This window comes from Hemitrygon akajei, chromosome 14 (genome assembly GCF_048418815.1).
Source record: "Hemitrygon akajei chromosome 14, sHemAka1.3, whole genome shotgun sequence".
In the NCBI taxonomy this organism is placed as follows: domain Eukaryota; kingdom Metazoa; phylum Chordata; class Chondrichthyes; order Myliobatiformes; family Dasyatidae; genus Hemitrygon; species Hemitrygon akajei.
The window spans coordinates 11,975,232-11,988,945 of NC_133137.1; the positions used below are offsets into that span (position 1 = coordinate 11,975,232).

At 42.2% G+C, this 13,714-nt stretch overlaps 1 long non-coding RNA gene across 1 annotated transcript in view; it reads left to right on the forward strand.

Moving 5' to 3' along the window:
• The first annotated feature begins 1,545 nt into the window (after window positions 1-1,545).
• Window positions 1,546-13,714, forward strand: part of LOC140738961 (uncharacterized) — a 29,919-nt gene continuing 17,750 nt past the window's right edge. The window contains exon 1 of the long non-coding RNA XR_012101491.1: window positions 1,546-1,618. This is a non-coding gene — a long non-coding RNA (uncharacterized lncRNA). The remainder of the gene's footprint in view (window positions 1,619-13,714) is intronic.

A 13,714-nucleotide genomic window follows, 5' to 3' on the forward strand; every position in this document is an offset into this window, starting at 1 on the left:
GAAGAACACTGCCTATTGATTGAGTGTGATAGATATTAATACCCTATACCAACTATCCTGTAGTTGCTTTAAGACCACAGATTACCAAATTAGTGACAGCTTGCATATGGGTCTTTATCAGCTCTTCTCCAGGGATCGTCACCTTGTTGAACTGGAGAAGCTGGTGAGTTTCTGTGCTCCCGAGAGTGATGCTATCTGGAGTTTAGCGTTCTGGCACCTTGCTCCTGGTAGGATCACCCATGGCATTAAAGTCAAGGGGGAAGTTCCAGACAAAGAGTGATCCAACCAAGGCCTGTGGTGGAACTAGTGGCAGATGATTCACCCAGCAGTGAATATGGAGGAAGGTCTGCAGCAGAGAAGGGTCTTCAGTCACCTTGTATTCCACGCTACTGGGCCCTGACCCCAATCTGCCCAGGGCCGTGTACTTGCTGCCCGTGCATCAGCCTCCCCTTGTCAAACAAAGTCATGCACTGGCATTCTCCATTAAGGGAATCCAACCTAGAAACCTGGATTATGTGGATCCCAAATCGGCCTTTACAGTCACTTGAGGAGCAACCAGTAGACTGGCCCTCAGGAGAACTTCATACTTGACTGGAGTTATCGCCTTACTCTGTATCCACTAGAAGTATTGTTCAGACATTCTGAGCTCAAGCAACAAAGTGTTTAGAAAATTAAACTTAAGTTATTTTAATGATAACCATCTCACCAATATGCTCAATAATAAGTTGAGCAAGTGGGAGGAATCTTCAGTGCATGGAAGAGAAGGAGTATTCATATTTCTGTCACAAACTATAAAAATATGATCTGTTTCAAAGCTTTGGGTGTAATCTACCTGGTGGCTAAAATGGACATAATAAGGCTGAGTGCAGTGATCGATAATTTTTTTTAGCAGCTAGCAACTGAAATATTTAGTAGCTATAAAATTTCTGTTTACTCCAGTCATTGTGTATATTTTAAAATCAATAAACTAAAAGAAGAAAGTCTGGAAAAGATGGTCCTTTGTTCTAAGCGTACTCTCGTGTGTATGTGCGAGTGTGTGTGTAACGGTTGTTTGCATGTGTTATCCCTCATCTTCCTTGTCCCTTTCAATTTACTCTTTCACCACTGAGGCATTTGACACATGCAGTTTAAAAGAATGTTTAAGGATGTTTGAAATGCAGTGAAGAAAACTAAAGATGAACTTTGATAATTGACTATGATATTTTAAGTTGCAGTAAATGGAAATTGGTTTCGCATGTGGCGGATGTTGGTAAAGGTCAGTTCTATCTTGAAACTTCCAGATCAAAGCTTTATTCCATGTCTAAACTTTTTTTCATGCCAGGTGCATCCAGCCTTTCAGTTATTTTACATGGAAATTGATTAGTTTATGTTTTTGGAGTAGGAAAGGAAGATTAAGAATTAACTTCCGAAAGAGGGCAGCATAAAAGTCATTAGTACTACATCTGTAGTTAGGCTTATACACAGTCACAGTTTATTGACCTTACAAAGTAATTACCCAAGCTGCTTTATTCAAATTGCAACCAAAAGGAGTTCACTGCAGTCTCATATGACTCGAGCCTGAAACCATACAAATGTTCCACAGCAGCTGATCAAGGTGTTTCGATTGGAAGCTAAGATTGTAAGTAAAGGACACTTTGCATTAGGAAGCAATTTGAGGCATGAAATATTTTTTCCCCAACAACAAGAATCTCATCACTATGTGTTAGAGGCAACTTTATTATTTTTCTTGGGCAGGAAGAGCAGTAGAAAAAAACTAAAACTATTTTACATTGCCTTGTCGCTGGATTTGTGATGGAAGTTAATATTTTAACATAGTATGATTGAAAAAAGGCATAGCAAAAAAAAAGCATTTTCAACAATAAGTTGTGATTTTAACAGCTGCTTTTAGTATAGCATATGATTCTGGTCAAAAGTGGCCTCAAGTCCATTGTTTACAGGTTGTCATCAAGGATGCAGGCCTATGCAAAAATGACTTGAGTTCTACTAAAACACCAAACCTGCAATCTGTCATCGTAAGTTGCAAAATATGAATTATGAAAGGTTAAATAATAATATTGCCATAGTGAGGATGGATGTCCTGAAATATTGGTTACTGTAAATACAAGAATCATGTACTATAATGGCAACACACACAAAATGCTGGAGGAACTCAGTAGGCCAGGCAGCATCTATGGAAAAAAAGTACAGTCGATGTTTTGTGCCGAAACCCTTCAGCAGGACTGATATAATGACAGTTAACTCCTCTGTCATTCTAAACCAATGGTTCCAAACCTTTTTTATGCCATGGACCAATTCCATTAAGCAAGGGGTCCATGGACCCCAGGTTGGGAACCCCTGTTCTAAACCAATGGTCCTTCTCAATAAGAACCAAGTGACTTGTGCAAGAAAATTATAGCAGAATACAGAGTAAAATAACCACTCTTGTTGAAGGCAAGGTTTTTCCTTTTAAACATAAAATGCCTTACTACTTAGCACGTGATTTTTCATATTTTCAAACATTGTCCTTCAAAAGGATTAGGCTATTATAGCTAACAGAATAATTAAGATATGTACTTGAACAGGTCACTGAGTTTTAGCATTTTTTTCCCAACCATAAACAAGTGTAATTTCACTTAAGTTATAGATACAAGAATAGCTTTGTGTTTAGCATATATATATATATGCTAAAATGTAGAGCAACACAATGTTTGAATCATTTGGACTTTGCCACACTATCAATCCTTCGTAAAAAAAAAGTATTTCACAGAGAGAGAAAGAACACCACTGGGCACAAATTCATCGGACAGTGGTCAGCACAAAATGCCCTGGAGTAGGATATGGAGGATCCTCTGGTGTGGGTCCTTGAGCTGATTGTTAGAGGCATTAGACAGAATTCTTCTTGCCTTAACTCACCAACAAGCACCAAGGTCATGCTTGTCTGGTGGAGAGTGGGCAGTCCTCTTCAGACACTTCACCACAGTGGGACCTCAATCCCATTGCAAACTGTCCTAGAATGGCTATAGTGCAGATCAGACTATCCTCATCATGAACTACACGTTTGCAAAGAAAGCGAATATGCACAGCATCAAATACAAAAATTTGAAGATGAAGTGAACCTGGGACAAACATTAAATGGTGCGGACAGTAATGGATACCTAGAGGATGCAGACATCCTCTAGCATATTTAGAATGTTCACTGAAAATTAAATACCTAATAATATGTAGTACTTTGGCAGGGAATGTGTGCACAGGCAATATAGACAGAATGGAGCAACACATGAAAGCATTCATAAACTGGGATTATCTTGAAGTTCAAATAAATATATAATCAAAGTACATACATATCACTGTTAACACCATGAGAATTATTTCCTTGTGGGCATTCACAATAAATACAAAGAATTTTAAAAATAAGAAAAACAATTATAACAAATGAAAAATCAATAAATATCGAGAACCTGAGATGAAGAGCTCTTGAAGGTTAGTCCATAGATTGTGGGAACAGTTCAGTTATGGGGTAAGTGAAGTTAACCCCTCTGTTTCAAGAGCCTGATGGTTGAGGGGTAACAACTGTACCTGAACCTGATTGAGTGAGTCCGGAGGCTCCTGTACATCCTTCCTGATGGCAGCAGGGAGAAGAGAGTGTGGCTTGTATGATGGGGTCGTTGATGATGGATGCTCCTTTTCTGGGACAGCGCTCCATGTAGATGTGCTCAGTGGTGGAAAGAGTGTTACCTGCGATGGACTGGGCTGTATCCACTTCTTTTTGTAGATTCTTCCACTCCAAGGCACTGGTGTTTCCTTACTAGGCTCTGATGCAACCAGTCAATATACTCTCCATCGCACGTCTATAGAAGTTTGTCAAAATTTTAGATGACATGCTGAATCATTGCAAACTTCTAAGAAAGCAGAGGTCTTTGAAAGTGAGAAGTACAAAGTAAAAATTAAGAAAGTAGAAGTATCTGGTTATAAATGACCCTAAAGTGTTGAAAATGGTAGTTGTTGAAAGAGGGTTAATAAAGACTATGCTGTTCTAGATTCATAAATAGAGCTTCTCAAAAGTGCAATGGCAAGGAACCAATCAGTTATGTTGAGCTTTTATGAAACGCTGAGTAATTCAGTCTGATTCTGGTCTTCACACTTTAGAAAAGATGTGAAGGCCCTAGCATAGATAAGGAAAGCTCAGTTAGAGTGTTTCCAGGGTTGAGCGATCGTGGAGATGTATTCAATCGTTCTGGAGTCTAGGACCAGAGGGCACAGCCTCAGAATAGAAGGATGTCCCTTTAGAACAGAGAAGAGGAGGAATTTCTTCAGCCAGAGAGTGGTGAATCTGTGGAATTCATGGCTGTCGCCGTGACTGATGGCTGTGGAGACTAGTTCATTGGCTGTATTTAAAGTGGAGTTGGATAGGTTCTTGATTTGTAAGGGCATCAAAGGTTACACAGAGGAGTCAGGAGAATAAGTTGAAGAAGTTAATAGATCAGTCTTGATGGGATGGTGGAGCAGACTCAATGGGCTGAATGCTGTAACTCTGCTCCCATGTCTTATGGTCTTATGAGGAATTTGAAATTACTCTGGAGGAGCTGGATTTCATATCATGGGAGCAAAGAAATATGAGAAGAGGTTATGGAGACGGGCATCATAAATAGATAATGGTTATTGCCTCTTAAGGGGGTGGAAACAAATTCAAAGGGTTTTTGAGCAAAAACAGTTTGCAAAGTTAAATAGGAAACAGTCAAAGGACGGAACTGTTGGTATTGCTCTCTGAAGGGCTGGCAGAAGCTCTGAGGACAGCAAGGCCTCTGCTGTAACCATGCTGGCTCTATGATTGCATGAGGACACTTAGTGCCACAGGGGTCATACAGGCGCTGCCTTACCACTGATGTTTTTGAGTAACAGGGCCTTTTATGTCAGGTGCTCAATCTCATTCAGCTCCACCTTGGACCTTTCTGGTTCTCTGCCCCTGATGATCAGCTGCCTAGTTGTGCTTGCAGATCACGGAAGCCTGCCCAAAATATTTACTCAATGCCTGACCTTGGAAATGGATAAGGGCAATTAGCGTCCGCTCAACACGCTCCCTTCCCATTGCCTGTCCAAAGTGATAATCGATGCCCCCCAAACATTCTCTGGTTATGCCTGCTCATTACCTCACTGGCAAATGTTTGCAGCAGAGATAAGACTTCTTAAATTCTGTGTCCAACTATCACCTCACTCTGATGAAAGCACACACTTTGTTTCCATGTAATAATCGAATGTTATCAAAATGACAAATTCCATACAAGAAAATACCAGAGGTTTTTATCCCGCTCCCTGTTTTCCTTTGGAAATAGGTTCCAGTTGAAAAGATGCAATGAACCCAAATCATTGCCTGCTGCTAACAGTGAGACGTAACATGCAAAACTCGAGCCTGTGTGTAAACTAAATGGGAAACAGATGTCTTATTTAGATCAGTCCTTTTAAAAGTCTGATTCTACAGCTGAGGATAGAATTTCACAATGTTTAAAGTTTGTTCTGGTCTTGGGTTAAGAGTGTTCAGCTTATTACTGACAGCTCCAGAATAGATACCTCAGGAAGGGCAGTTAATTACCTCAGCTACAATATTTGTTCACCTTACCCTGCTGATTTGGTTGGTCTAAACACAGGCACCTGTCTTATTAAGCAATTTACTGAAAAAGCAATTTAAAGAGCCTCAATTACCTTCTGTACCATAGTTCACATCTTTAGATTTGTTAGATAATATGGTTTACAGTACTTTGAAACTATATATGGTAATTCTATCATCAAGCTATTCTAAATGAGCTGTTAAAGATCCTAACTGTCTCCATCAGGCACAGAGTGCTATGGACCTCTCTGCAGTATTGTTTCTTCACAAAAAGATCCGAATGAATGTGACACTTTGAATCCAAAACATTATCTGCTGCCAAGACCAAAGCATAGCTTTAAAAGCCCTAGTACTTGGCCCAGTTCATGCAAGGATTATATTATTGCAGTTACAGAGATTGTACCTATTCTTCCCTGCACCCCATCCTCTAAACTTCACTACCAATTGATGTAATTACCATATTGTGGAATTCCATCGTAAACAACTTTGCCTCCCCACTTGCTATTAAGTTCCCCCTTGGAATCTCTTTCTATCTTCTAACAGGATGTTCAGTGGCTTGTTGCCCGTTTCCCCCCCCCCCCCCCCATTTCAGCTTCTGTAAAGGACAGTATGCCAAAGGCAATATGTTTTCAGAACTCTCCCTCACATGCACAATTAGATTTCCCCAGTTTGCGTCAGTGCATTTGGACAAGGGGGCACAAGAGACCTTAAAACAGAAGCAGGACAGTCACTGATCCTCCTTGCTGCTGCTTCACCATCAATACAATCATGGCTGGTCTTTTACCTCAGCGTTCCTTTCCAGCACTTGAATTTCCTTGGCTTCCCAAAATTCGTCCAGGTAGCTTTGAATGTTTTTGCAACCTCTGGAGAAGAGAGCTCCGGAGAGTCCGTACAGCCTGAATTTGCTCATTGCAGATAGATACAGGGAAGAAAAGGTCCTTTCAGTTCCATCACGCCACGGCAACCATCACACACCCAATTATGTGAATCCTTACTAACTTTAGGTAACCTTAACCACTGATGTTCTTCTACCACACACACCTCACCTATCCACCTAATTTTCTTCTCCCTTTGTTCACCTTTCCCAATCCTCCTCTTCCCCTGAATTAGTGTGCACATTTTGGCCACCCATCATTTACCAGTCCCACTAAACCCCATACCCCATCCTGGTTCAATCTGTCCATCTTCACATCCCACCTGGTTTCACCAACCCACCCTGTCCCCTCCACACTTCCACATTTGCTTCCACCTCTTATCTGTTTCCTTTATTTCCCTTTTACCCCACTGATCCTCCACATACTGTAATACTCTGGCAGACGTGCCACCTCCTTCTCAGTCCTAATGAAGAAACTCAACATGAAACATTGACTTACAGCTTTTGACTACACAGATACTGTTTGACATACTCTGCCAGTGTTCTGTCTTTTCCTTTTGTTCCTAGCAAGAGAGATTCTCCCTACCTTCCTTTAATATCCTTGAATTACTCCACCATTGATAATCCCACTTGTTACGCAGAAGCCTTAGTAGATCAGTAACATGAACAATGTGGCTGGATATTCTGCAGGGAGTGACCCATCCTTAGATACCCTAAATGCTATTCACAGTGTTGTTAGAAACATGATTGAAGACTGCCCACTTGCAGGGAGGAATGCTGGTCTAATCAAACAGGTGGCTCGGTAGCGTAGTGACAGTATCAGCGACCCCGGTTCTATTCCCGCCGCTGTCTGTAAGGAGTTTGTACGTTCTTCTAGTGACCGTGTGGGTTTTCTCCAGGTGCTCCGGTTTCCTCCCACAGCCCAAAGATGTATGGGTTGGTAGGATAGTTCTGTCATTGTAAATTGTCCCACGATTAGGCTTGGGTAGTAAATCGGGACTTGCCGGGTAGTGTGGGTCAAAGGGCCGGAAGGGCCTATACTGCGCTGTAACTCAATAAATAAATAAAATAAGGAGCTTGATATCTTTGAAGACCACTAAACCACGTGATTGACACCACACTCATTCTAAATATCCCTACACACATCACTGCACAATAGCCTTACTGCAATTTTGTGAAGACTTGTTGATTGGGATCTTCAAAACAAGAACAGAAGGACCATGGAAGCATCACCAATTGCATGCTGTCCTTCAAGTGACACACCATTCTAACTGGAAGTATGTCACTGTCCCTTTAATACTACATCTTAGAACAATATAACTTAAGAACACGATGGCTCATGGCAATCAAAGAGTTGGTAAAATTATCTTATCAAAGGATTGAGCAGGTTAAAGATCAGTTGGATATATGGGCAGAGAAATGGCAGATAGTGTTTAATCAGGACAAGTGTGGGGTGTTTTACTTTAGGGCGCCAACTGAAAGAGTATGTAGTAATTGTCAGCACCATTAAGCGCACTGATGTTCAAAAGTTCAAAGTATTTTATTATCAAAGTGCAGAATTAAGAATTGAAGATACACTTGGACTAAGATGTTAACTGTCCTGTGCTATCATCAGTGGGATCATCAGTTGATCCGCCACCTGTTTTCAGGAGTTTTGGCCCACTTATGATCAAGACTCCCTCGGGGTGGTGGGCCAGCAGTGCTAAAGCACCACCTCCCACTGGTGAGCTTAACAACTTGGCATCTGCCTCTATCAGAGTTGTTGGTCGCTTCCATCCAACAGATAGTCTACTCTTCAGGTGTCTATGCAACTACTGAAGAGTTTACAAAAGATGGATACACTGTCCGACTATCTGCCTCTCTGGACATACCTAGTCCACACCCATGATGATCCTGCCTCTGCTGCCTCAGCTACAGCCCTGCTGGTTGACTTGATCTCTCCTCTAGTGAAGCCAAGGTCATGCAGCCACTTCTGGAAAGTGAACGCAATAAAGCCACGGCAGCCTACTTCGAATGGATAGCATGAGACCTTCCACCCTCTGATCTTAATTCTGCATACTTGGTTAACTTGCACTCATGGGCTTCATCGATGTTTTCTTCCCAGGGGACTGTGAGTTCACCAATAGCCACTTCTCTACTGGTGTCAGACCGTATGATTATATCCGGACGCAATGTGTTGAAAGCTATTTGCTCCAGGAAACAGCCTTTCCCATCCAGGTCGGCCTTGACACACCAATCATTGGCTGAAGAAAGTATGCTTGATCATACATAGGCTTGCGCTGTACACCCTTGAGTTGGAGCCTTCTTTCTCAAATGATATGCGATGTTCTGTACAGTATGAGGCATGAGATAAGTTGTGCTGCGTTACCCTCTGCTCAAACGCTTCTGTTACAACTTTGAGAACATTGTTGTGTCTCCAAATGTACATGCCGCAGGAAAGATTGACTCTGCATGCACTCAAAGTATGTTGAAGTTTTCCCTTCTTGCCACAAGCAGCACACCTGTCTGTCTTATCTTCATACCAGCTGCTGAGGTTGGCAGGTGTTGGGAGCAGGTCGTACACTGCTCTGTATAGAAAAGAAATGCGGAGTGGTTCCATCTGCCACAGAACATTCCAAGATAGATGTCGTTTTTCAACACTTTCCCACCAGGTCCAAGCCCCTTGTTTGGTCAGGCCAGCTGTTTTAGCTAACCTCTTCTCCTCTCCTACCTCTCGTATTTCTTGTGTTACAAGCTCACGGCGCTCCTTACCTGTAGAAGATGACCACCACTTGTGGGTTTTCCATCCAAGTCCCTGGCAGCCTAGCTGGGTAGCCCCAACCACCTCCTTGTGCTTCAATCTAGACTCTGCCTCATCAACTGCTACATGGGTCGACCACTTCCTGCCTGATCTCACATTTGGCTGGGTGTTCTTGATGACAGGGTCTTTTGAGTCTCGAAGCATTAAGAATGATCTACCTTGACCTCTTCAACAAGGGATTGCACTGGGATGGTAAGCTTTGTCTGGCTACTGTGGATTGCAACGTTGGTGAGGCTGCTCGGTACTCCAAGCCACTTGTTCACATACTTGTTGAAAATCTGTCCCATTGCCTCAACCATGGGACATTGCCACTTCATAGACAGTTAGTGGCCACATTATCCGTGACATCAGTCCTTACTGCAAGCACGACAACTTCAACTTTCCAGGCAAGCCACACTTGTCAACAGACATCAGACCTCTGCTGATCTGTTCTCCTGTCTCTCGAACCCTCTGGGTGTCTCTCAGCTCCTCTGTGTACCATCGCCCGAGGCTCTTAACTAGTTGGTCCTGAATGGATGGAATCTCCTCTCCACAAACAGTGAAATGAAAGTCAGCCAGCTTTCCTCTCCTAAGAACAAGGCTCCTTGACTTCTTGGTCTTGAACTTCATTTTTCCCCAATCCATGAGCTCCTCGAGTCTAGATAGTACAGTTTCCACTGCCTCTGTGCTAGGACCCAAAAGGGTGAGATTGTCCATGAACGCGACACCTGGTCCCACTGATTCTGCAGCCCTCACAATGACCTCCAAGGCTAACACAAAAAGCCATGTCACCACATACTGGCTTGAGATTTATTTTCTTTCAAGCATGTGTAGGAACAAAGAAATACAATAGAATTTTATGAAGAACTAGACATAAAGCCTGACAAGCACTATGGAAAAGAAGGCAAACAGTGAAAGTTAGAATGATTCTGAGAACATGAGCTATATGGAATCCTTGAAAGTGAGTGTGCAGGCCTTAGAGTCGTTTCAGTGAATGAAGTTATCCATGCTGGTTCAAGTGGCCTGATGGTTGTAGGATAATAACTGGTCTTGTGGGACCCAAGGCATCTGTTCATTCTGCCTGGTGGCAGAAGCAAGGACAGAGCACGGCCTGGATAGGGGTGGGGGGTCTTTGATGATGGATGCTGCTTTCTTGTGGCAGCACTCCATGTAAGTATACTCAGTGGTGGGATGAGATTTGTTGTGATGGACTGGGCTTTATCCACCATTTTTGGAACCTTTTCTGTTCTTGGGCATTATGTTTTCCACACCAAGTTGTGAAGCAACCAGTTAGGATACTCTCCACTGTGAATGTAAAGAAGTTTGTACAAGCTCTGGTGCCAAGTTGAATCTACTCAAACATTAAAGAAAGTACAGACACTTTCCGGTCTTCTTGGTGAGGGCTCTTTTCTGCTGGTCCTCTAATACATTAACACTAAGGAATTTTAAAGCTGTTGACCCTCTCCACCACGGTTTCCGTAATGAGGACTGAGTACCAGCTTCTTCCTCTTGTAGACAATAATCAGCTCTTTTGTTTTGCTGACTTTGAGTGAGAGGCTGCTGTTGTGACATCACTCAACTAGATCAACAATCTCTCTCTCATATGCTGACTTGTCATCAGATTCAACAGTGGTGTAGTCAACAGACATAAATATGGCACTGGTGTTGTACTTGGCCACACAAACGAAAGTATAAAGTGAGTAAAGCATTGGACCATTCACACAGCCCTGTGGTGCACTTGTGCTGCTGGTAAGTGGGGATGAAATTTTGATGTCAATCCTTACTAAAGTGATGTCTGCTGTGAGGATCCAGTTTCACAGAGGTATCAAGGGACAGGTGTTGGAGCTTAGTGATGAATTTTGAGGGGGCGGTAGTATTGAATTCTGAACTGCAGTCAATGAAGAGCATCCTGATGTGTGCATCCTCATTGCCCATGTGTTCCAAAGATGTGTGAAGAGCCAATCTGCTGTTGACCTGTGTGACGATAGGCAAATTAGAGGAAATCCAGGTAACACCTTAGGCAGGAGGTGATGAACTTCATGACCAATCTCTCAAAGCACTTTCATCATGGTGGTTGTAAGGGCTACTGGACAACAGTGGTTGAGGCAGGTTACCGCATTTTTCTTGGGTGCCACTACAAAGCAGTTGGGTACCTCAGACTGCCGAAGCTTGAGATATACAGAGGGATCTTGGGGTGCAAGACCATAGCTCCCTGAAGTTGGCAACCAATGAAGATAGGGTGGTAAATGATGCAGCCAGTTTACTTGCCTTCATCCTTTGGAGTGTTGAGTATAAAAGTCATGTTGCAGTTGCATAAAAGTTTTGTTTGTTCACTTTTAGATTATTGTGTGCAAAACTAGTCACCAGATTACAGGAAAGCTGTGGAGACTTCGCTAGATATTCGCTAGGATGTTGCCTACATTAGTTAAAGAGTTAAAGTCTGTCCCGAGCCTTATAGGCTCATCAGACTGGTGCTTATGCCGGTGTCTGTGGTGTGAAGCAACTGAGAGTACGAAACTCCTCCCCACATAGGACGCCAGTCTATCGCAAGGTTAACCCCCAGCATTTTGCTGGTAGCCATTTTCTTCCGGGTGGACTGGAGCAGTGTGTGGTCCAAGGGCACAACACACTGCCTCGGCTGGGGCTCAAACTCATGATCTTCAGATTGCTAGTCCAACGTCTTAACCACTTAGCCACACGCCACATGCCACACGCCTGCATTAGAAAGTATAAATTATATAATGAGGTTGAATAAACTTGGATTTTTTTTTTGGAACATCAGAGACTGAGGGGAGACCTATTAGAAGTACATAGAATTATGAGAGGCATAGACAGCTTAGACTGATTGTTTTTCCCAGAGTGTAAATGTCACATGGGATAGCTTTAAGGTGAAGTGGGGGATGTGTAAATAAGATTTACATTGCAAGTTTTTTTGACACAGAGAGTGGCAGGTGCCTAGAACACACTACCAGGGGAACTCGTCAAAGCAGATAAAAGGGAAATGTTTAAGAGGTTTTAAGACAGACACATGAACAGGCAAGGATTTGGAGGATATCGACATTTGTAGGCAGATGTGCAGTTTAAATTGGCGGCATGATCAGTGCAGATGTTGTGGGATGACTAGCCTGTCCTGTACAGTTTACATTCCAAGAGGGCAATGAACCATCACTACCTTTTGATCAGTTAGGCCCTAACTGTAATTTCATAATCTGTGGATGCATCAAAATATTCATATAAATATATCTATTTTTGTTTTAGCAAAATGTCAGCTGCAATTTGACATACCTACCAAGGGAAAGAGTATGGAATGAATATGGTGTGGAATTTCAGATGCAAGTGTAGTGTACACCAGACCTGCATGTGTGCAACAGATGTATTTACACTATATCCAAACTCCTTATCTTCTGTGTTTGTCAAATCCTGCACTTAAACACATCATAGTTGATTATTAATGGCTTTGTCCCAAACCAAAGAGCCCTCTGAATTTTCTCCTCATTCAACAATAGTGCAAAATTTCACTGGTCACTTTCGGCATGACAGGAAACAAAGTTACTTTTCTGATCCTTCCTTCCAGGTACTTTGGAGTAAATTATTCTGTTTCTCTTCATAGCCTATACGGTATCTTCTATTTTCTTAAATTCTAAATTATTCCATGCTTAGTGTGCAGTGTTAAATAAGTGAAAACACTTACTTAAATTCTTGAAGATAAGTACAATGGGATTCCATGCTTTCTTATGCATAGTTATTTGCCTTTATTGTGGTTGTTTATGCCAGTTTATGAGCTTCAGCCTATACTGTAACAGTCGACAGGAGGTTCAGGTATAAAGTGACATTGACAGAATGGGCATGTGAATTATGTAAATTTCAGGTATGAAGTCTCCACTCCATTGGTGAATCTAAATGCAGATGGATGACCATTTTACAGAGTACCTACTCTGTCTGCTAGGGTGACCCCAAGCTTCCTGCTGCCTGCTATGTTCCTTCTCTATCCCACACTAATTTTGACCTCTGTCAACAGCCTCCTACTCTGTCATAGCAAGGTCCAACACAGACTCTTGAGGAACAACACTCTCATTTTCCATTGCAACCTTCAGAATTTAATTTTTAATCCAACAGCTTCAGGTAGCTTGCTTATTTCTGTCCATATCAGATCTGGCTATTCCTGCTGTAACTAATCTCTCTGTAGCATGGTCCAGTTTGCTCTCTGTTTTCTTTTAAATGTCCCCATTTTTTATTACAAAACTAGAAACATTTACTTATACAAAAATACACAAAATGTAAACATCAAGTATTTACAAAACAGTGAACAAATTCAAATTAAAATATTACTGTCTATAAAAGTCAATTCCTTTGGGGGCCACCGCTCCTGGAAATCCTGCACTGTACCCATCATGATCACATTCTCCCTCTCCAAGGAGAGCTGGGTATAAACGTATCCTTGGAAGAGGGGCAAGCAGTTGGCCCTGGCACAGTCCTCAAC